Consider the following 23,875-nt stretch of genomic DNA (forward strand, 5'->3'; position numbering starts at 1 on the left):
ACGGTATTCAATTATTTCGGATTGGTCTTCAACGTCTCCTGGCAACAGTTGCCGTTTCCGGCTTTCTGTGAGACGTGCATCGTGTGCGTGTGCGATCTTCCAAAGTAAACAAGCATTCCAGACCTGTCCAGCGTCTCTTGGCAACAGTTGCCATCCTTGGCTCTCTGGGAGACGCGCATCCTGTTGCGTGCGCTGTTCAAGTGGGAACAAGCTCTCTGGACCTGCCCAGCGTCTCCTGGCAACAGTTGCAACTTGAGGCTCTCTGCGAGACATGCGTCGTTTGCGTGTATGTTTTTACCTGTGTAAACAAACCAGCTGCTTCTTGTTTCTGATATTATTATCTGTTTGACGCTTGTTTTCTACAATTGCTTTATGACCAAACTTAAAGTGTGTTCGTTCCTATAACACATTTATTTGGTCAATGGTTACATTCAGGTGGGTTTTAATGTTTGGCTTGTGCTAAACGCTTTTCAGTGCTCAGCTCTTCGTTTGATGTTTTCTTAAATTTATTGAGCGCTGTTCTCCTAGACCATCTGATTTTCTTTCATTCAACGATTTTAAGTATTCTTATTATCATCTACTGAGTACCTACTTTTATATTACGCATTGTAGGAATATAGTAGGAACACAGTCAACCAATTTTCTTTCTTCGGCTACTTTTTTTTAGCCAGAGGAACAGTGTATTTTGCAAACTAATATACAGAACATTACTCCACCTCCTTTCTTTTTATCTGTTCCTGGAGATCCTCCGATACCATGGCCCAAATGGAAGAAGGTATTTGTAACATACATTTGTATTTGTGGCACCAACCTATCAGCAGAAAGGAAAACATCAGTTTCACAGCATTGTCTTGGAGCAGAAGGTCAAGAAATTTTGGAAACGTTACCTACAATTTCTGCTCCTGAAGGTGCTGAAGGAGATACTTCATTAAAAGAATTTAAGTTAACTTTGATTAGATTAGACAGACATTATTTGCCAAAAATTTCCATCATTCTTCAGAGGTATTATTTTGGTAAATGTAAACAAAATGATAATGAATCTATTGAAGACTTTATGACAGCTTTGCGCAAATTAGCTGCAATTTTGGTGAGAATGTTGATGAGAGTATTTGTGATCAATTTATGCTTGAAAGTAAAAGTGATAAGGTCAGAGAAGCTCTATGGTCAAAATCTGACCCTATGCTAGATGAAGTATTGACAGTAGCCAAACAAGTTGAAAATTCAATGTCATGCATTGAAGATTTGAAAAAGTCTAAAGGTGTTCACATTAATGTGCAAACTCTTGATACTAAAACTAGAAATAAAAGTCAAGTAAGGTCTAAAACAAAATTATTATGTTTTAGTTGCAGATCTTCAATCCATCTTGCTAATAGCAAAGAATGTTCTGCACTTAATGTGGTTTGCAATAAGTGTGCGAAAAAGGGTCACTTTGCTAAATGTTGCAAATCTCTTGCAAAATCTAAGTTCAAGATTCATGAAGTTGAATGTAATGAAGATTGTGAAGATCGTGATTTCATTCTCCAAATTGTAAATTATGTTAACTGTGTTTCTAGTATTCATTATGAATATCCTTCTGATTTTGTTGATGTGAATGGTATCACCATATCTATGATGATGGATTCTGGAGCTAAATTGTCTCTTGTGTCTGATGCTGACTATGTGAAATATTTTCAAGGGAAAGTTTTGCTTCTAGATCCTGATGTTACACCCTACAGTTATGGAGGCAAACCTATAGAACTAAAAGGGTGCTTCAATGCGACTATTACATTTAAAGGAAACAAGATTTTTGGTAAAGTTTATGTCCCTGTTGTTGGTGATACCATTTTAAGTTGGCCTCATCAGAAGATGCTAGGTATCATTTTAAATCATAATTCTGTTCCACAAGTACAAGTACAGAAAATAAGTAATTTTGGTACAGATCTCATGAATGAATTTCCTGAGGTTTTTAACTCTAAAGTAGGTTGTATAACTGGTTACAAACATCGGATTTGTTTGAAAGAAGACTCTGAACCAGTAACATGTAAAGCGAGGAGCATTCCTTTTAGTTTGCATGGTAAAGTAAAACTAGAACTTCAAAGGCTACAATCTGAAGGTATTATTAAAGAGGTTGAAGCAGCATAAAGGATTGCCCCGATTGTGGTTGCTACCAAGAAATCTGGGGACATTAGATTGTGCGTTGATCTTAGGCACCTCAATAAGGCTGTTATTGAAGATAAATTTCCATTGCCAAAAATAAACTAAATGGTCAGCTCGTGGTGTAAAGCTAAGTACTTTACTACTTTAGACCTGAGCTCTGCGTATCATCAGGTTCAATTGTGTGAGGAATCAAAGTTATTAACCTCTTTTATCACGCCTTTTTGTGTTTCTAAGTTTAATAGGATGCCTTTTTGGGTTGTGTTCTGCAGCTTCTGTTTTCCAGAGCCTTATGAACGAGATGCTTGGAAAATTGGTTGGTGTCTAATTCTTTCAGGATGATGTACTTGTTTTCACGGACAATCTTGAACAACATATTTTGAAGATCAGAGAGGTTCTGCAAATATTCTGTTCAAAGGGAATCACATTGAATGGAGAAAAATTTAAATTTGCTTGTACGGAGATTTCTTTTCTAGGACATGTTATTTCTGGTGATGGTGTGAAGCCGAAAGATGTTTTGGTTAAAGCAATAATTAATTTAGCGGATCCTGAGAAAAGAGAAGATATTCAAGTCTTTTTAGGCATTGCTGAGTTTTATGCTAAGTATGTTCCCAATTTTGCTAGTAGGTCATGTTGTAACAGAGATTTGCTCAAGAAGGGGACAGAGTTTGTTTGGTCGGACGAATGTAGGAGAGAATTTATTGAGCTAAAGAATACGCTATCTTCTACTCAGTGTCTCAATAGCTTTCAGCCTGGTGTTCCGTGTTGTATTATCACTGATGCTTCAGATAAAGGATTAGGTTGTGTGCTCAAACAAATTAATGGGGACAAGGAGGTTACTATTGTGTTTGCTTCCAGAGCTCTGAGGGGAGCTGAATCCAGATATTCTACCATTGAAAAAGAAGCATTAGCTATTTATTGGGCAGTTAAGAAGTTTAAGCAATTTCTTTGGGGATCACATTTTGTTGTGCAGTCTGATCATAAGCCTTTACAGGAGATCTTTGATAAAAAGGTTTTGGATTGTATCTCTTCACGTATTTGCAAGTGGATTGTTGGTCTTCAGGATTTTCAATTTGCTCTCAAGTATGTTCCTGTCAACATCAGGACAGTGTGCGCTCTACGGGTGACAAAAATGCAAAAACCCAGTCTTTAGGCAAGAGCATAATTCATGCATTGTGTTTATTTGCAGTATGTTAACCTTTTGCAATGCAGAGTTTAACCTTGAAAAACACTATTAATGATGTTTGCAATAACTGTTCATTTGCAAGGTATTGCTGCAGGCTTACTGAGTGTGTTAGGGTGTCGTCCCTTTATAGGACCTTCTAGAAGCTTTCCCTGCAGCATGACTGGGTGTGGTTTGTGGGCTGGCATTGACTCTATATAAGGGAGCCAGCCCAGCTCCACGTGCTCACTATTCAGAGGTCCCGGTGCAGAGCAGCAGCAACTACCTGAGCTCCTGTTCCGGAGGCCTACTTTGATATCCCAGGCCTGCCCTCATTATACTGGTGATCCTTGAGCAGGGCGGTAAGGTGGAGGTCGGGCTGGGCCCCCGACCCCCGTTCTCAAAGACATTCGAGTTTTGGGCCTAGTTGTGGAACTCTCTGTGTGCGTGAGTGTGATTTCATGGCATTTGCATATTCTTGTCCGAATCGGCAGAGTGTGCGCGATTCACTTCTGACATGTGACCCTTGGCATTCAGATCGGCAACAGTGTGCGCGAACATTTCATGGCATTTGCATATTCTTGTCCGAATCAGCAGAGTGCGCAATTCATTTCTGACATGTAACCGTTGGCATTCAGATCAGCAACCGTGTGCGCGATCAATTCATGGCCTTTAGATATTCTTGTTCGAATCGGCAACAATCCCTGGCATAAAACTCTTGGCTTTTGGATCGGCAGTGTGCGCGATCATTTCCTGACATTTGCATTGTGTATTTCGAATCGGCAACAGTGTGCGCAGTTCAATCCTTGGCATAAAACTCTTGGCTTTTGGATCGGCAGTGTTCGCGATCATTTCCTGACATTTGCATCGTGTATTTCGAATCGGCAACAGTGTGCACGATTCAACCCTGGCATAAAACGCTTGGCATTTAGATCGGCAGTGTGCGCGATCATTTCATGACATTGAAAACTTTGGTGTGCCGTGTTTGTTGAGGTGCACACATTTATCCTGAGCTTTTGGATTTCTTTGAAACGCTTAATTCAAAGTGCAACATTCTTTGTGCATATTAAGTTCCTAGTTTTCAGGGAATGTTCAGATAGCCTTTGTCCGCATGTAAAAATGCAATGTTTATTCTGAAACATTATTGAAGAAGGTTCTTGTACTCTAGACAGTATGTGATATTTCCTGAAAAGCTCATTTGAAACATTGCATTAACCCATTCTGGATTTTTCCAGGTCCCTAGATTTCTTGAGGTCTAGTTATAGTCATTTCCTAGGTTATCCATGATTACAGTACTCTTAGAACCATAGTCTATTGAAAGTCAATGTGATTATATCTTGACATTGTGTTGTTTAACCTCTTGCTTCCTACAGGTCTCCTTCCCAGCTGTTCCCTAACTAATCCCCTTTTCCCCCAATTGGACTCTCTCAGGCTCTGTGGTATATCTATTGGAGCATTGAGCTGTCTAGTGGTGGACATGTTGGGAACGTGCGCAGGCTCCGAGGATCTGGTCTCCCTGACAGAATAGTGAGCCCACAAATTTAATATCCTCCTGGTTTGCGTTTGTTCTCAGCATGGCCACATTGGACGAGCTAGTCAAAGTTATCACGCAGCTCCAAGCAGAGGTAGTGCCATATAAGGATATAGCAGCCAGCTTGGCTGAAAGAGTGAGTCAGTTGCAGGAAAGGGTAGAAAAGAAGGAACAAGGTCCTTTGGGTGTGGCTTGGCCTGGACCTCCTCCTCAAGCTTCAGGAGGTAATCCTCCTACGAACATTTCACACAATGTTCCCTCAGCTATCCCCCTCGCTCCTCCAGAACGGTTTTCAGGCGATCCCATGAAGCGCAATCTTTCTTGGTTCAAGTGGAATTACATTTTACCTGTCGACCAAACACTTTCCCTGATGCCCAATCCAGGATGGCCTTCTTGTTATCTTACCTGACTGGGGACGCAGCCACCTGGGCAATCCCTCTTGTGCATAAAGACAGTCCCCTGCTTTACAATCTGAGAAATTTTGTCCGTGAGTTTGAACGAGTGTTTCATCGAAGAACAGTGACATTGTCGACAGATTGAGACCTGCAACAAGGTAACCAAGATCTAGTTTCCTACTTAGCTAGTTTTAATTGGCTGGTAGCAGAGACATCCTGGCCTGAAGAAAAGCAAGCAGACTTGTTCTACTAAGGACTCAAGGATGAGTTAAAGGTCAGTCTTGCCCAGATAGATCCTCAGCCTACAGATTGTCAAGATCTAATAAACCTTGTTTTGAGATTAGATCATCGTCTTGCAGAACGACGGGCAACACGCAAAAAGACTGAGAAATATGCCTGGCGTGTTCACGATCATAGAGAATCAAGAACTCAGAACCCCGGAACCCATAGAAATCGGAACTATCAGGAGACCTTTGACCAAAGACAAAAAGGACCTACGTAGAAAGAACAGACAATGTCTTTATTGCGGGTGCAAGGGTCACTTCGCCAGAGATTGTCCAATCAAACCAAAGAGCAAACGAGGTCCTGTCTGGAAAATTTCAGCCAATGTACAAGTCAAGCCGGAAAACTAGATCACCCAAGATGTAAAGAAGGGTTGATCTTGGGTGTCACCATGGACCCTTCACAGTCTATGCTTCTCAAGCTGGGCATTGAAGTTCAAGTAAAGAAAAATAACTATTTCGAGAACGCCCTATTAGATTCTGGGGCTACCGGGAACTTTGTTGATGCTCAATTGGTTCACGCATGGGGGATCCCATGCACCAAGAAGAAGACTCCAGAAATAATACAAGCAGTAGATGGAAAACTCTTGACTGGAGGCCCAGTAACTCTTCAGACTGTCCCCTTGTCGGTGATCTGTGATGGGGGAGATCAAAGAACCAAACATGAAGAGAAGCTCATCCTTGATGTTATCCATGCTCCTGAGTATGGAATTATCCTTGGTTTACCATGGTTAACTCATCACAATCCTGAGATTAACTGGGCAGAATGGAAAGTCGTGTTCTTTTCTGCCTTATGTAATGAGAAATGTCTCCAGACGTCTTGAGTCTCCAAACATTGCAACTCTCACATAGCCACTGCCGCAGAGAAAGAAGTAAAGTTGCCCTGGCAGTATTCATCCTATGAAGATGTGTTCAATGAAAGAGAAGCAGAAACCTTGCTTCCTCATAGACCTTATGACTGTCAAATGGATCTAACTCCTGGTGCGATTCTCCCTAGTTGTCGTGTGTACGCCTTGTCAGAACATGAAAATCAACACTTACGAAAGTACTTAGATCAATTTTTAGAAAATGGCGTCATCCACCCTTCCACGTCTCCTGCAGCCTCTCCTTTGTTTTTTGTCCCCAAGGGTAATGGGGATCTTCAAACCTGTATTGACTATAGGGGCTTGAACAAGATCACAGTCAAGAACAAATACCCCTTGCCTCTGATTCCTGTCTTTTTGGATCAAGTGAAAAAAGCAAAAATCTACACTAAGCTCGATCTACGAGGTGCTTGCCATTTAGTCAGAATGAGAGAAGGTGACAAATGGAAAACTGTTTTCAAGACAAGATATGGTCTCTTTGAATACACCGTCATGCCCTTTGGACTGTGCAATGCTCCAGCAGCATTTCAATTTTTCCTGAATGACGTCCTTAGGGAGTGTCTAGACATATTTGCAATAGTATATATTGATTATATTTTAATCTACTCTGACAGTGAAGCCGAATATGTACAACATGTCAAGAAGATTCTCACAGCTCTCCGAGAGCATCACATCTATATTGCAAACTTACCAAGTGTGAATTTCATGTTACCACAGTTTTAGGGGTCATCCTTACCCCTTAAGGTATGGTCAGGGCAGAAAAGAAAGTACAAGCAGTATCCAATTGGCCAACTCCAAAGACTGTTCGAGATGTACAGTGCTTCCTGGGTTTTGCAAACTTTTATCGCAGGTTTATAAACCATTTCTCTCAGACAGTGGCGCCAATCACCAAGTTATTGAGAAAGAAAGAAAAATGTGTGTGGTCTCCAGAAGCTGACAGAGCCTTTTCAACTTTGAAAGAAGCTTTTTCCACTGCCCCAGTCTTGACTCACCCTGATGTGGATCGTCCATTCATAGTTGAAGCAGATGCCTCAGATGTAGCAATTGGTACAGTATTGTCACAACGAAGTAAAGACACTGGTCAACTTTATCCTGTAGCTTACATGTCTCGAAAACCGAACGAAGCCGAACTTAACTATGTAATTGCTGAGAAAGAGCTTCTGGCGATCCGTGATGCCTTTAAAGAGTGGAGACATCATTTGTTAGGTGCCAAGTACACTATCACAGTATACACTGATCATCGCAATCTCCAGTTCATGAGTTCAGCTAGACTTTTGACTCCTCGGCAATTACGCTAGATGCTGTTTTTTGCTGAGTTCAATTTTGTGGTAACTGTTCTTCCTGGTAAAGATAATCGCAAAGCAGATGCCTTGTCCCACCAAGAGTCTACCACGTTACCCACAATCCAGCCTTCCAGAGCTATCATTGCTCCAGACAAGGTCCTCTGCATCATAAGGACAGAAGACTTCTTTGAAGACACCCGTAATTCCTTCACCATTGAAAAATGGCAGGTATGGGCTCAAGCAGATCCCAAAAGATCAATCAAGCAAGGACTACCTTTCCATGACGCACGTTTGTTCGTGCCCACTACCAAGCTTCGCAAGTTAGTATTTCATTGGTTGCATGTTATACCTACGGCAGGTCACCCAGGCACTCCTAAAACCCTTGAATTAATCCAATGCTACTTTTGGTGGCCTACTCTGACAAAAGACGTCAAACAAATGGTCACTAACTGCGAAGTCTGTGCTCACATCAAACCAAGTCATTCAAAACCGAAAGGTTTGTTTGCATCTGCTCCCAACTCCACTTCGACCTTGGGAACACATCTCGTTAGACTTCATTACAGGTCTACCAGTTGTTCAACAGCATTCAGTAATCCTTGTGGTGGTAGATAGTCTAATGAAATATGGACATTTCATTGCCTGCAAGAAATTGCCTACCTCCAGTGAACTGGCAATCATCCTTCTGAATAGAGTGGTCCGTTATCACGGGCTGCCGAGAATGATTCTCTCCGATCGAGGATCGCAATTTGCCTCCAACTTCTGGAAAACGTGGTGCAAAACGCTTCAAGTTACATCCACACTATCTACTAGCCATCATCCTCAAACAGATGGCCAATCAGACATTAAACAATACCTGCGTGCTTACGCTGAGAAAACACTTAATTCCTGGACATCAATGCTCTGGTTATCTGAACTCGCCTACAATAACTCGTTTCACACCTCCACTGGTGTCACACCCTTTGCTGGCTTGTTTGGCTACCATCCTGACACATTGCCAATCACGATTCCTCAAGAAAGTTCTCTTAGACCAGCTGTGTCGGAAACTATTCAACAACTCTATCAAACCCAGAGACTGATTCAACAGCATCTAGAAAAGGCTAAACAAAAATACAAAAAGCACTACGACAAGAAACATTGTGAAGGACCTCAGTATCAACCAGGTGATAAAGTGTGGCTTTCTACAAGACATATTGACTTCAAGAAAAAGCACATGTTTAATTCCAAATTCATAGGTCCTTACACTGTCCTCTAGCAAATGAATCCAGTGACCTATAAACTGCAGTTGCCCCGGTCACTACGTATTCATCCGGTGTTCCATACTTCCCTCCTGAAAAAAGCAGTCCAGAAGGTACGCTCCCAACCAGCTCCAGTTCTAGTACAGGGGGAATTGAAATACGAAGTTAAACAGGTGTTGGATTCCAGCAGTCGTAACCTGTGGTATCTGATCTCTTGGAAAGGTTACGGTCCTGAAACATATTGCCAAGAAACCAACATTCATCTACAAGGTGCCCTTTCTTTATCTAGTACATAAATAAAACAATGTATTTTTGATCCTATATTCCTCACAGAAGTGCAATAAAGATGCCAACAAACCAAGAAATATGTGGCTTCAGTCCTATTAAAATGGCTATTGCTTGTTCAGAAGAACAAATACGAGAACTGGCTTGCTCCACCTTTGCAAAAATATGTGTTTTTTTTATCAAAGCTTTGACTCTCCTCGTGATAATCGCATGACCATTTTAAAGGGCTCCTTGGGGCTTTTTGCAAAATGCAAACTTGGCAAAGCTCCAAATAAAAAAAATTAAAAAATGAATGACGGAAACATTTCAGCTAGGAGATAACGCCCTTTTTTCCTCAAAAGAAATATGAACCGAGAAACATGATACGAGTGTTGGCTCAAAATAAGTGCACATCAAAGCTGAAGGTATAATTACAGAACAAAGTAACAAAACAAGTACCCCCATCAAAAAGATTTTCTATGCACAGTTGTATGTCACTGCTGTCTTAAGTTTGAATTACAGCTAGTCGTGATATAAAATGTATTATCTGTGAGAAGTTGAATCTAACAGTTGAGTGTGACTCGCTCTTCAATTTCCAGGTGTTAGTCATGGTTACTCATATCTGATTTAGAAACCTTTTTTCCATGAATAAGCAGGTCTTACTCTTGGTAATTCATGACTGTGGCTCTGTTTTAGAGTTTGGGCCATAGGATACAATGCACTTGTAATAATGTTTTAAAAGGTGGTGAAAGAGTAACCTGTCTGCCAAACTCCAAATCAGCCATTACACAACAATGTGGTCACCCCAAAATAATACACAAGACCTGTATAATTTGTGATAGGTACAACAGTAGTCCAATCAAAACAAATCCTCTCTACTGATCCAATACTTGGTCTATCTTCATTATTAATTTAAAAAAAACATCCCGTTTGACTCAAGAATAGAGGTGAGTAATCTCTTACAATATTCAGGGAGAATGTCTTATATTTGTACACAATTTAACATCACACACAAAGAAACATTAACATGTATAACCTTCTATATTTTGAAAAACAGATAGAACTACATTATATAGATGTATGGTTGCTCCAAAGAAATGAAAGAGGTGCTCCAGAAAAAAGCGCTCATGTGTAAAGTGGATAGACACAAGAAAATAGACCTATTACATATACTCTTAAACTCTAAGGGCCAGATGTATGAAACTTTTTTGCACTCGCAAACAGTGCGAATCGCAAAAATCGTCCGTTTGCGAGTGCAAAAAAGTGGTCTGCGATGCATGAAAGGCATTCGCAGACCAAAAATAAGAAATCTCAAAAATTGTGATTTTTTGCGTTGCGACCTGGTTTTGCGAGTCGCAATTTGCAATTCGGTATGTCCAGTAGGAAATTGTGAGGCACAAATTGCGAGTCGCAAAATCCAAGTCGCAAAGAGATGCATCAAAAAATCGCAAATTGCGATTGTTCGCAGAATGGCATTTTGCACATGCAAAATACCACTAAGTGAAACCAGGTGGTAACCAGGTGCAACCTATATAAAGAGGCCCAGAATGCCTCAGACTCTTTTCAACAATGGCTGCACTCTACGTAATGGCGAGGAGGATGAGGATCTTAGCAGGTTTGAGGGGAGGGAGGAGTAGACAGGAGCGCATTTTCAGAGTGCGCATTACACTTTTTAACCTGACAGAGGAGGAAATATATGAGAGGTACAGGTTGATCTCAGCCATGATACTTGATCTGATAGCTGAGCTACAACCCATACTGCAGCACAGAACACTAAGGACTCACAGCATACCCACCCATGTGCAGGTATTATGCTCCCTCCACCTACTCGCCTCAGGGAGCTATCAAGGGGTCATAGCAGCATCTGGAGGGGTCTCACAGAGTACCCTCTCTAGATTTTTCAATGCATTCATCAACGCCATGCTGAGCAAACTACAACAGTACATCAGATTCCCCCACACCCCACAGGAATTACAGCAGACAAAAATAGATTTTTACCAGATAGCACAGTTCCCCCACGTCCTAGGTGCCATAGATGGCACACATGTGGCAATCTGTCCACCATTAGCCACAGAGTATGTGTACCGCAACAGGAAATACCAACATTCCATGAATATACAGGTGAAATGCAATGCCTCCTACATCATTACTGATCTCGTGGCCAGGTACCCAGGGAGCACACATGATTCTTACATCTTTTGCCACAGCGGGATTTGCACACGACTGCTAGCTGGGGAGTTTGGTGAAGGATATCTACTAGGTATTGTCCCTCTGTACACTGGCGCATTGATGGCGTGCCGATGTCAGATGGCTCAGTTACTCATCATACCCTCTGTCCCTTCCAGGAGACAGTGCTTACGCAGTGCGCACCTACATGATGACGCCCTACCTCAATCCTGCAACACCTGCTGAACGGAGATACAATGCAGCACACAGGGCGACCCGCAAGGTGATGGAGCGCACCTTTGGACTGCTGAAGAGTCGCTTCCGGTGCCTCCACAAAAGTGGAGGGGCACTACAGTAGAGCCCAGAGACCACATGTAGAATAGTGGCTACTTGTGCAATCCTGCACAATATAGCTACCACCAGGGGCATACCTGTAGAAATATGTGAATCTGAATCAGATTAGGATGATGATCCCATACCACCCCTACAGCCAGAAGACAGGACCAGTGCAGCAGAGGGAAGACAAAGGCGTGCCGACATCACACACAACCATTTCAGACGTGAGTATAAATGACACAAATCCTCTGACAACTGTACCTGTAGTGAAATAAATTTATTACCTTAAGTCAGGTAATGTACGTGTGAGTAATAACAAGAAACAGGTAATGTGATAAACTCAAAACAATGAAGGACCAGAGTGATGCACTATTACTTCATAGTGTCAACAGCAGTCCACTGGCAGCTAGAGTCATTGTTTGCACCCACGCACACCACTCGGGTGCCCAGTTACATCACTGGCACCCCTATTGTCACCCTCAGTGGCAGTGCTGTGCCTGGCACTGCGCCGTCTGGTGTCCGCTGCTGGTACAGCAACACTGCTGAGGCTAGAACTGTCCTCAGTGTCCCCCAGTGCTAGCTCACTCGGAGTGGCTGACCTTGGTCCCATAACGTGTTCGATCACATTGGTGATCTGCACAAGTCCATTCACAACGTCCCTGCTGCTGTGTGCTGCCTCCACTTGCGCAGCCACTGCACGACGGGCAATCAGTGCTGTTGAATGTGTAATGTGTTCCTGTTAGAGGAATGACAGAAGCTGCCAAAAATGTTCTGAAATCTGCGCTACTGTCTGCGCTGGCTCACCCTCTCATGGCGCAGATCCTGGCAGAGTTCCCGGCAGCACTTGTGAGGTCACTGGTGTCCTCTGATGCCTGCACCTGTCCCTCACGTAGCTGTACAATGTTATTATTGAGTGAGTCAAGTTGGCGATGCAGGCCCATCATGTTGCGGTTATGTTTGCGCAAGTTCTTACCTAATGCGAGGATCCACCTATTTTGTAGACGCTGCTGCTGCAACATAGCAGCTTTCAGGCCACCAAATAAGGAGGGACCCTCACCTGCCTCATGCTGCTGTGCCCAGGAATCTGTCGCCATCCTGCATGGTGCTGTGGTCTGATGACACCTGACCTCCTGCATCTGGCTGCGTCTGCCTGTTGCTGATGGGGTACTTGGCCCTTCCTGCTGCTCATCGGAGTCGTTGCTGAGCTCTGGCAGTGGCAGTGCCCTGGGCCTGCATCGTACAGTCGCAATGTTGATGGACCCACTGGTGTTTGAATCGGAGGCCAGATGGGTGTCTGTCTCGCCTACCCGTGCTGATGCTGTGGCTGCTGGGCTTGGCCCACCTGCAACAACAATATGCAGCATGTCAGTTATGTACGTTATATTTACGGTCAGACAATGGTAATAAAGGTACAGGTACTTCTCTACACGGTGTTGTGTGTGTTGTGTTCCTCTGGGTGTCACTCTACTTAAATATATTGTATGTGCTACTTTCAGTTCTGGGTTGTGGACTGCCACTCCCATAATGCATTGTTGTGCTGCTTCTAAGATGTGGACTGGACTACTTCTTACACTGTATAACATTACTTGCTAATTCCTAAGGGGCTTTTGTGCATACACATATGGGGTTACAAATCAATATTGCACTTACCTTGGCTGGTACTTGGTGTGCCGGAGGTGTCGATCTCTGTGACCACAGTCACAGCTTCAGGGAGGAGTGTGGACTCGACTAGGTTCTCCAATGGTGTGGATGGTGCCTCTGTGGGTTGACCATCACCTGTGCCCCTGGCCTCTGCAAGTCTCCTTGCCACCCTCTCCTTTGCACAGGACCGCAGGTCATACCACCTTTTCTTGATCTCTTCGATGGAGCGCTGTGCCACTCCAATTGCGCAGATTTTTTACTGTATGTCCGCCCACAGTCTCCTCTTCTCACTCTCAGGCACCTGGAGTGAGCTTTTTCCAAAAGGCGGTCATGGCTCCTGACCACCTCCTCAGTCAGCACCTCAAGCTCCTGCTCGCTGAATTTCAGCTTGCGCTTTCTTTCACCCTTCTCCTGTGCTTGGCCTGGGGTATCCATCCTTGCTCAGGTGTGCTGGCTACTTCTGAGTGCTGCTCTGTGTGGCTGGGCTGCTCTCTCTCAGGATGCTGGTTTGGGTGTGGCACCTGAAACTGCCTGGGATGACTCATTTCCTGCTGGTGATGTCATCAGGCTCCTCCAGGTGTGCTTTTTCGAACTTTCTCGCAATTCGCGATTTTTTACCGAATCTGTAAAAAATCCCAATTTGCGAAAATGCTAATTGCGATTCGGTAAATGGGCCTCGCAAATCAGAAATAGCGATTTTTAAGAAATCGCTATTTCCGAATCGCAATATTGTTACATGGCCATTTGCGAGTCGGAAATAGCGATTTCTTAAAAATCGCTATTTGCGACTCGCAAGCCACTGTTTTCATACATATGGCCCTAAATCAGGCCATAAATCACACTTTTTTAGCATGACAATTAACTCTCTTTTTGCCCCTATTATGCTGGCAAAATTCAATTTGTTTTACCTGATTTCTCAGAACAAAATACAGCATGCCACTGATTTTCCCAATGTTTTTGAAGGCCCAGACTTAAAAATACAGGCCAGGCCAGTAAAAACAGCCAGCTGACAACCCTAGAATTTGCACCAAAGAGAACTTCAGAAACAACCATTTCATAACTAGTATAGCTCCCAGTACTGTGCTATGATTTTATCTTACACAGTGTTAGGTAGGTAAGGTGGCTTGTTTTTTTTGTTGAGCAAAGCCTGGGGCACTTTAATTCACCAGATACCAAAAAAAAAAAAAAAGCCTTCCAGGCTACCTCTGATGTCCTTGGGAGGTTTTACACCACGTAATGGATATCAGCTACACAGCCTCCAAACAATTAGCAGGGATCCTGCTCTCTGCAGGTGTTTCTAGTTAGATGTGTGAACACCGTGTGATATTGGCTCCTCACCAGGTGACCGTGTGAAGTTCTGATGTCATGTGACCCATACTGGCAGCGTGCGAGTTGGGAGGACTGATATTGTAACAAAGAACTAGTGCAAATTCCATAGAAGACATTATAGAGAAAGCAGAGTATATGTAAACTGCTACATGCATCCTTAAGGGTGGACCCTCCCGATTATTTCATAGTTCCTCTTGCTTTCTTGGTTCTGTGTCATAATATTAGGATTGAAATGTTGCCATGGCCACTGGAACTAGTGCAAATTCCATAGAAGACATTATAGAGAAAGCAGAGTATATGTAAACTGCTACATGCACCCTTAAGGGTGGACCCTCCCGATTATTTCATAGTTCCTCTTGCTTTCTTGGTTCTGTGTCATAATATTAGGATTGAAATGTTGCCATGGCCACTGGAATTATGTGATTTTGCAGCTGTGACAATTTGTGCAAAATTATAGATTTGCCGCATTTGCCCCATAATCCATCATCTCCTGCATTTTCTGAAGATTTAAAAAAAATAAAAAATTCTTGCTTAAATGGATCAAACGTTACAAAAATATGGAGACTCTGGTTCCGGTCAATTGTTCATCTTTCATTTGGATATCGCTGTATTTGGATGTTAAATTGGCACTGAAAGGTGAACTATTTTCCCAAACACTGTTGCCAGGTGTAAAAATGGCAAAATAATGAAGTAATTCTATCATAAAATGTGCTGTATTAGGCTGCATAATTTGCCTTTTTGTACCACATAATTTAGCCAACCATGCCACATTTTGTGGTCCTTCTCTGCAGTGTTAATATATTGGCCATGAATATTGCACGTTGGATATATTGTGGATGTACTATTCAGTGCTTAATTTGTAAAAATATGAGTGCCGTTGCCCTAAGCTCCGCTCAGAAGCCCGTGGCTGGCGCTATAACATGTTGGTGTGCTGAATACCAAAGTCTGCACTGTCTGGAATCCATCTCATGCCTTTTTAATCGACTACCAGACACGTTCTGCCCCTTTAGCTCACTCACGTAGATTTCTGAGTTCTCCTTTTGTGATACTTTTCCAGTCTTCCTCTTTTTCCTTCTTTCCCCTTTGTATGTTTCCCCCTCTCTTGCTTTAGTGTAATGTCCAATGAGGATAAATAAGTGCCAGTCTCCAAAATAAGTACTGGTGTGCCCCTTTGGCAACCCCCGGCTCAAATTAAGCACTAATAATGTTACCTATCAAAATATTGTCAAAGCAAGTGTAGACTTATCATGACTAAATCTAGAAATGTGTACTCCATTCTGTTGTGTTATTGAAGTGTTATGGTGTTATTAGAATTGTGCACTGATAAAGGTCTCGTGTTCTAATCTAAACAGTGAGAAAAGGAAGAGGAAAAATAGGAACTTTGGAGAAGAGACCCTCTCAACAAATATTATTTACTAACAGTAACACTGTTGCATTTAATGGAGCGCCCAAAATTGTAATGTTCTAATTAAGCTTTTAGATGAGAACATTTTGTCCTTGTGTGTTTCCCTGCAATGTGTCAGATCTTGTATCTGTCAGATCCGAGCAGAAAGTAGGACAAAGGACTAACATCACACTCTGCTGCCATCTGGTGGCTTACTGTACGGATGCTGGCTTACAACTCGGGAATCAGTAGTGCACGCAACCACAAAAGCTGTTCTGTTGTTCAACTTCTTTCAAAACATCATGATTAATCCCCACCCCAGAAAGTATCAACTCAGATTTCATGCCAATAAAGACAATTGCTAAGTAAAGCAGAATAAGGCAGGTTTACAGTCCAGGGGCAGCGCCTCCCTAGGGGTAAAGTAGCGTCACTCCCCGCCAGCAGTCGCCGCTGCAAACCTTTCCCAAAAAACGATCATAAACTGTGTTTATGATTGTGTTTTGGGGAAAGAGCCGGGGCCACTGGAGTGACGTGGCTGAGGGAGAGTGCTCAGCGCACCTTCTCAGAGCACATGTGTGTTTGTCCGGCAGTCTTCGGATGGCCAAACACACATGCGCAATAGGCTGTCTCCAGCCCGACAACACAGTTGCCGGGCTGAAGAGAGCCTGCACAGGCTCCCAGTATGCCTGGGAGCGCCCTGGATGCTTCCAAAATATAAATATGTCAAATCAGACCAACACAGACTGTATCTGTAAACAAACAGGCATGCACATGATCCCTGCGGTCAGGAGGGTAGAAGGATCTGTGGGTGAATGTGTGAGTTAATGAATGCATCGGTGCATGTGTGATCAGGTGAGTATGTGGATAGATAGGGTTAATGGGTTTATGACTGCATAGATAGTTGGATGGGAAGGTGAAGGGTGATTGGGTAGATGAATGTGTAGGTGGATTGATGGATAAGTAGGTTAATTGATGAGTGAGTGGAAGGATAAGCAGGTGGATGAATATGTGACTTAGAGGGTTGATGAATAAGTAGGTGAATTCTGCAGGGGTGATGGATTTATGATGGATGGCATATGATACACGTATGACTAGGTTGATTAATAAGTGAGCATGTGGAGGGAACAGTAAGTTGGTGGGTGGTGGACAAACAGTAGGATGAATGTATAAGTGGACACGTGGGAGAGTAATGAGACTGCTGAGTAAGTGGCTGATGTATGTAGATGTTGGAAGGATGTGTGGATATATGGATGAATGGGTAAGTGGATGTCAAATTGAATGGGAGGGTGAGTAAGTAGCTGCAAAGGTAGGTTGTTGAGTAGATAGGTGTATCATAGTTGAATAAACATAGGCTTAGGCGGGGTGAGTAGCCTGGGGATAGCCAAGTGAGTAACTTGATAGAGAATAAGGGGCTGATTTTAGAGCCCCTAGCACCTTCTTCCGCCCCATTAACATCATTTTTTTATGCTAATGTGGCCCAACGAGGCCAAAATCGCTGTGCCAAATTTACAAAAAGACGCAATGCATGCATTGAGCCACTTTGTAACCATTTCTCTACATTATGCCTGCACCAGGCATGATATATGCAAATGGGGCGTTCCCCTGCTGGGGGGAGGGGGGCGAATGGCGCAAAGAAATTTAAAAGGTTTCTTTGCATCATTGATTTCAGCACGTTTAATGCCTGCTGAGAGAAGGCGTTAAAAGGAGGCATGCCATTGTTTTCAATAGGGCTCAATGGGCTTTGCAGGATTAGCGTCAACATTTTTTATGCTAATCCTGCGAAGCTCCCAACTAGCGTAAAAAATGTTGACCCTATAGTTCCCCTAACTACCGCCACAGTGCACCGTATCTTAGATATGGTGCAAACATGGTGGCGTTAGGGGGGCCTTAAGGAGTGCAAGAAAAGTGGTGCTGCACACAGTGAAGCATCACTTTTCCTAAATCATGGCCTAAGTGAGCTGGTGGATGAATCGCTAGATGGAAGAGCTCGATGAATGTATGGTGAGATGCACTTTTGAGTAAGTAGGCTAGTGGATGGGGGAGTGAGTAACTAAAAGATCAGTGGGGGGAGGTGTAGAGAGCAACCTGGGCTCTCCTATACTTTGTTGCAGCTGGGGGTCATGTGGGCCGTGCCTATGGTGCGGCTATAAATAAACAACTGAGCCGGTGAACCTGGCAGAGTTCGATATTACACTTAACTGTGTGCCATGCAATCAATTCTGTGTCGCATCATAGGGGGCATGCTGTCCTTTACATTGGCGACGCAGGTGTATGATCCCTCCATGCCCCAGTGACAGTGCTACCCGGAGTGCCCCTTGAGACTCCAGAGGGCTGCTGAGCGCTGCAAAGCAGGTGATCGTGTTTCTCTCTGCCTTAGCGGCCTGGCTGACTAGCTCACGGCGGCCTGGCTGCTCCAGCAGCTGCCCAGAGAGATGGCAGTGCCCGACCCATCTTAGCATGAGGAGGAAGTGCGCACCTGAAGCCAGAGGTGAGGTGCCGCTGGCGTATCAAGGAAGCCGTCACATGTGGCCGAGAGGCCTTGTTGCCAGGCCCGCCTAGCACATGCCTGCAATGTGCTCAGAGGAGGCCTGCCCTGAGGGGGGGCCCTGACCTAGAAGGGGAGAACATTCTCCTTCACCAAGCCCTCAGCAAGTGAAGTAAAGAAAAAAATACAAAAGACTGTGCACAGAGACTGGGAAGCATTAAAATAAAGGTGCAAACAAGTATAGTCCGCAAAAAACAGAACTCCACGCAAGAGATCACCGTGGGTGCAAGAGACAGCGGGACAAGACACGTGACACACACACCAGTGAGACACTCTAGAAATGAGCGCCCCACAGAGGCAAGCACCGCCCACCGCAAGAGCACACTCCGCAGTAGCACTGCTACCCCCCTTTCAGTCAGGTAACTCACCCGGCCATGTTGGTGCCATTGGCTCGGCCGCCTAGACAACTATTTCTACACTACCAGGGAAACAGATGGAGTGGTGCGAAGGTCCTTATGCTGCACATGGGCGGAGACGAATTATATGAAATCTTTCAAACACTGCCCAACACAGGGGCTCGGGATGATTTTGATGCCACCGTGGCGGCGCTCAAACTGTATTTTGATCCCCAGTTGAACCTGGACTATGAGAGGTTTAAGCTCAGAAAAGCACATCAAACCGACACGGACTCTGTTGATATGTTTTATGCAAGACTGCAGAAACTGGCGAGCACCTGTGTAGCCCTCAACCAGCATGAGGAGATTTGCATGCAAATTATCCAGAGGTGCAGGTTGAACATGCTGCACAAACTCATCCTAAGACAACCCAGAATAACACACAATGAGATCCTGGTACTGGCTCGCTCGCATGAACTAACAGCCAGTTGGGCCGATGCCATGGCCACTGCCTTAGGGCATGGTGTGAGAATGACCAACCCCACGCGTCCGACTGTTCTGAAGGAAGAGCAAGTGGAGACCCTGCAAATACGGCAGCACCTCGAATGCCCATCGAGTCAGCCAAAGCAATGTGGAAAGGAACTCCGGACACCGGGAAGCTGTCCCGCAAAAGGGAAGACTTGCGCTCGATGTGGAAAGGTGAATCACTTTGCAAAGGTATACCGTGGGGGCACCCAAAGCAGAAGTTGACAAGAACGATGGCTGTGTGGCTGCTAGCGCCTGAGAACCGAGCGGGGGCGGATAGTAGAGAGGTGTGCACTCCGAAGACAAAGATGAGAGGACATTTTCATCATCTCATTCACTGCCTGGCAGAAACAGAAATGAAAACCACCCCCCATGTGTATGGTAGACATCAATCATGCCCAGGCGACTGTCCTCATAGACACAGGAGTGTCAGTCAATGTCATGGACGTTGGCCAGTATCACCAGTTGTCACCCTTACCCGAGCTCAAGCCCTGCCGCACCAAGATCTACACGTAAGATGGGCGTGAACCGTTGCCTCTCAGAGGCGTCATCAAGGTAATGGTCTCCTGCAGAGGGCGGACGACAGGGCAAAGTTCCATGTGATTGAAGAGAATCCTGGGACTGGGCTGTGCTGCTACAGCCATACCGGTTCCGTGTTGCCTACCGGCACGGAGAAAACATCCCCCAGACTATCTCTCACGACACCCCCACAGGAATGCCTGCCCGGTGAGACCCAGGATGAGGAGGCAGAGAGGATGGAAAGTTTTGTGAAAATGGTCGTGCATTCGGCGTGCCCAGCGGCCATGACAGTGGCCAAGATAGCGGATGCCTCTGGTCAAGATCCTGTCAGCTGTCGTGAGAAAGAAGCTTTGGCCCAGCAACAGTGGAAGCACTTGCTGGGTAGTACCTGGAGCCTTGATCATGACGAGTGGCTCGCCGTGCAAATGACCTGGAAGGTCCGAAACAAACTGTCCATTGGGAGTGATGGTCTCCTTTTGCGCAACCAGAGGATAGTGATTCTGGGATCGAGTGGTTGAGTTGGCCCACCAAGGGCATGAGGGGGTGGCCAAAAACTAAGGCCCATCTCTGGAGCAAGGTCTGGTTTCCCAAAATGGACACTGCCGTGGATGAGCTAGGTAGGAGATGCCATTCATGTGCCATCACCGCCGTTGATCAGCGAAGTGCTCCTGTCATCAGCGAGGACCCTGTCACCTAGCCTTGGATAAGCATGGACTTTGGGAGCTTTCCCGATGGGTGATTGACTCTTGTAATGATTGACTCTTACACCTGTTTCCCCGTGGTGGAACGAGTTACATCAACAGCTTTTGAGAAGGTACGAACGCTGATTGAAAAGACATTTGCCATGCTGGGCCTCCCAGAAGAGGTCTGGACAGGCAATGGTCCGCCGTCCGCCGTTCCATGGCCAAGAGTTTAATAACTACCTACACCTGCTCACCATCCATCACTGATGAATCACACTCTATTGGCCTCAGGCCAACAGGGATGTCGAGTGGTTCATGAGGACCCTCAACAGAGCTCTGCGAATTGGGGTTGACCAAGGTGAAAATGCAGAGTGGTGATTGTACAAGTTCCTACGGGCCTATCGTCAGACGCCTCATAGTACCACCAGCACCGGCAGCCCTCATTTCTGGGCAGCCCCCTCGAGACAGCATACCCGCTGAATCTGAATGGCAGCCAGGAAAAGATTGATGTTGAGGCTGTTCAAAACAAAAGAAGGATAACAAATAAATGGGCCAGTAATTGGCAGAGGACAAGGTGACCTGACATCATGGTGGGTGACTAGGTGGAAGTGAAAGATCGCCATCCAGGGCAGAAGGTCAGCACCCCGTATGATCTGGAGGTATGGACTGTGTCAAAGATACATGGGACCATGGTGACCGCCCGGCAAGCAGGGCAACAAGTAACCCGCAATGTGTTGTGGTTCAAGAGGGTTGAAGTGTCTAGTGAGTGCACTGAGGGTGATGTGGCGGAAGAAGAAGAAGAGCCCGGAGGAGTCTGTGACTGTGATGAGCATGGTGAATTCCAGTGGTTGAGGCCAGTGGTGCCTCCGCCTTCAGAAGAGCCAACCTACAGTGAGCGTGACAGGCGACCTGGTCGATACCATCTGCGGCTTAATCCGGCTCCTAGCCAGAGACTGCGGGATTTTGTGTGCTAATACTAGAAATGGTCATTTGCTGATGTTGCTCCCTCTGAATTAAGGAGAACAGGTTTCCTGTGTACCCTGTGTTTTATTTATTTGTTTCTCGCTTTTCCCTGTTCTCATGTTTCTCTTTCTGTCCTTCCCTCTTCTGGTTTTAGGGGTTTGGGGCTGGTTGAATAAAACAGGGGAGGGATGTAGAGGGCCACTTGGGACATGAACATGCAGGTCAGTATGGCTACTCTGAGTATGTTGGGGGCAATAAAGGTACTTGCAGTATCCAGGGTGGAACTAATTCATGAATTCAGCAATGCAACTTGGTGGTTGTATCTGGTCTTTACAAGAGTGTAAGTTCGCCCTCCTCTTATTTTAAAGCTGTTCATTCTTTCTGCCTTTCAGGAATGTGTGTGTGTGTGTCCATGTGCATGGAGAAAAAAGAGAAGAAAGTCTGTGTGTGTCCAAGTGCATGGATAAAAAAGAGAAGAAAGTATGTGTGTGTGTGTGTCCTAGTGCATGGAGAAAAAAGAGAAGAAAATCTGTGTGTGTCCAAGTGCATAGAGAAGAAAGTGTATGTGTGTGTGTGCCCAAGTGCATGGAGAAAAAAGAGAAGAAAGTGTGTGTGTGTCTAAGTGCATGGAGAATAAAGAGAAGAAAATGTGTGTGTGTGTGTGTCCAAGTGCATGGGGAAAAAAGAGAAGAAAGTGTGTGTGTGTCCTAGTGCATGGAGAAAAAAGAGAACAAAGTGTGTGGGTGTGTGTGTGTCCAAGTGCATGGAGAAAAAAAAGACGAAAGTGTGTGTCTGTGTGTCCAAATACATTGAGAAAAAAAAGAAGAAAGTGTGTGGCTGGACAATAAGGAAAAACACGAGCATGAGAAAGTAAGAAGTGAGCGTATATATTGATTATTGTATGCATGTAATGTTATATACTTCTGCTGATACATGCCTAGAGAAACTGAGGATGTGCAGATGCAGCATAAACAAAAATGGAGCTTATCAACTTTATCACTGCCAGTTGCTGGCACAGAGAGGCTGGACACAAACAAGGCTAGAAAATCCAGGCTAGAACTGTCTACTGGCCCTGAAACCCCACAGGCCTATCACACATAAAACAATGATCTTCATTTCATCCACTCCCAATGGCGGACAAGACATCTTGAGCTGGGCTTCTGTGCCCCAGCCCAGTGGTGGCTGGCTCATATTTACATCGGTGGATAGGAGGAGGGATACAATAGTAATCCATTTTTTTTCTAAAACAACGGCACTTACCTTGAGACATCTTCTTGTCATCTCTCCTCTCCTGGCTCCAAAGCACGAAGGGACCCAGGAAACCACGCTAGCCAATCCTGGGCTTTTATGCTGGTCAGTAGCATGAAAGCAGCATCAGGATTGGTGGGAGTGGGCTCTCTCAGTGCTCACAAGAGTGCTGCAGGCCTGTGCTTTCTCTAACCCAACTGTCTTAAGACAGCTGGGTTAGGGATGTTTAAAGTGTGCATGTCTGGTTGGCCATCACAAGATGGCTGCCCAAAGGGGCATGTGCACTTTAAACAAGTGCACAGCTCCCTGCTGCCACTCAGCAGCAACTGCCCCACCCCGTCCTGACACTCGATTCAGGACGGGGTGCAGAACGATAAAATGGTAATAAGGAAAGTTTACCATTTTATTTTTCAGTTCTGGGGGCATTTTATTTAGTGGGGCTACAGTCCTCCGCTCTCATGGTGGAGCTGCCCTTGCCCTAGCCACTGATGGTCCCCCAAAGAGCTGGGGTAAATCAGAGCTACGTTTTTAATAACAGCCCGCACCTGGGCTGACAGCTTTTAAATACTTTTTGACCTGATTTCTTTATGTGTTTTATATTTTAGGTTTATGTTTAGGAACAGGACAAAAATACAAAATTTCACTAATGTTCCCAATATTTTTACTGTCCTGGGCTTAAAAATACAGACCGAACAGTTAAAAAAATCAGCCTGGTGGTAAACCTACGTGCACCTGAGCTGTAACTTGGGAAAAGTAATTTAATAACTGGTATAGCTCTCAGCAGTGTGAGGAGGGGCCGCGGCTCGGAGGGGAGAGGGGATTTGTGCCCAGCTCAGCCTGAGGCACTTTAAGCCACTGCCACACCCCTCACATAAACAAAGCCACAAAGCTTATGAGGCACTCGGGGATGTCCTGGGAATTTTTCACACCTGATAATCGACATCGGCTGCCACAACCTCCAAACAGCTAGGAACCTGCTCCCTGCGGATGGTTCCGGTTAAATCAATGCCCACTGTGTGAAGGGAGCCTATACCATCTGACACACAGTGGCATC

Source organism: Pleurodeles waltl, chromosome 2_2 (assembly GCF_031143425.1).
Source record: "Pleurodeles waltl isolate 20211129_DDA chromosome 2_2, aPleWal1.hap1.20221129, whole genome shotgun sequence".
NCBI classification, from domain to species: Eukaryota; Metazoa; Chordata; class Amphibia; order Caudata; family Salamandridae; genus Pleurodeles; species Pleurodeles waltl.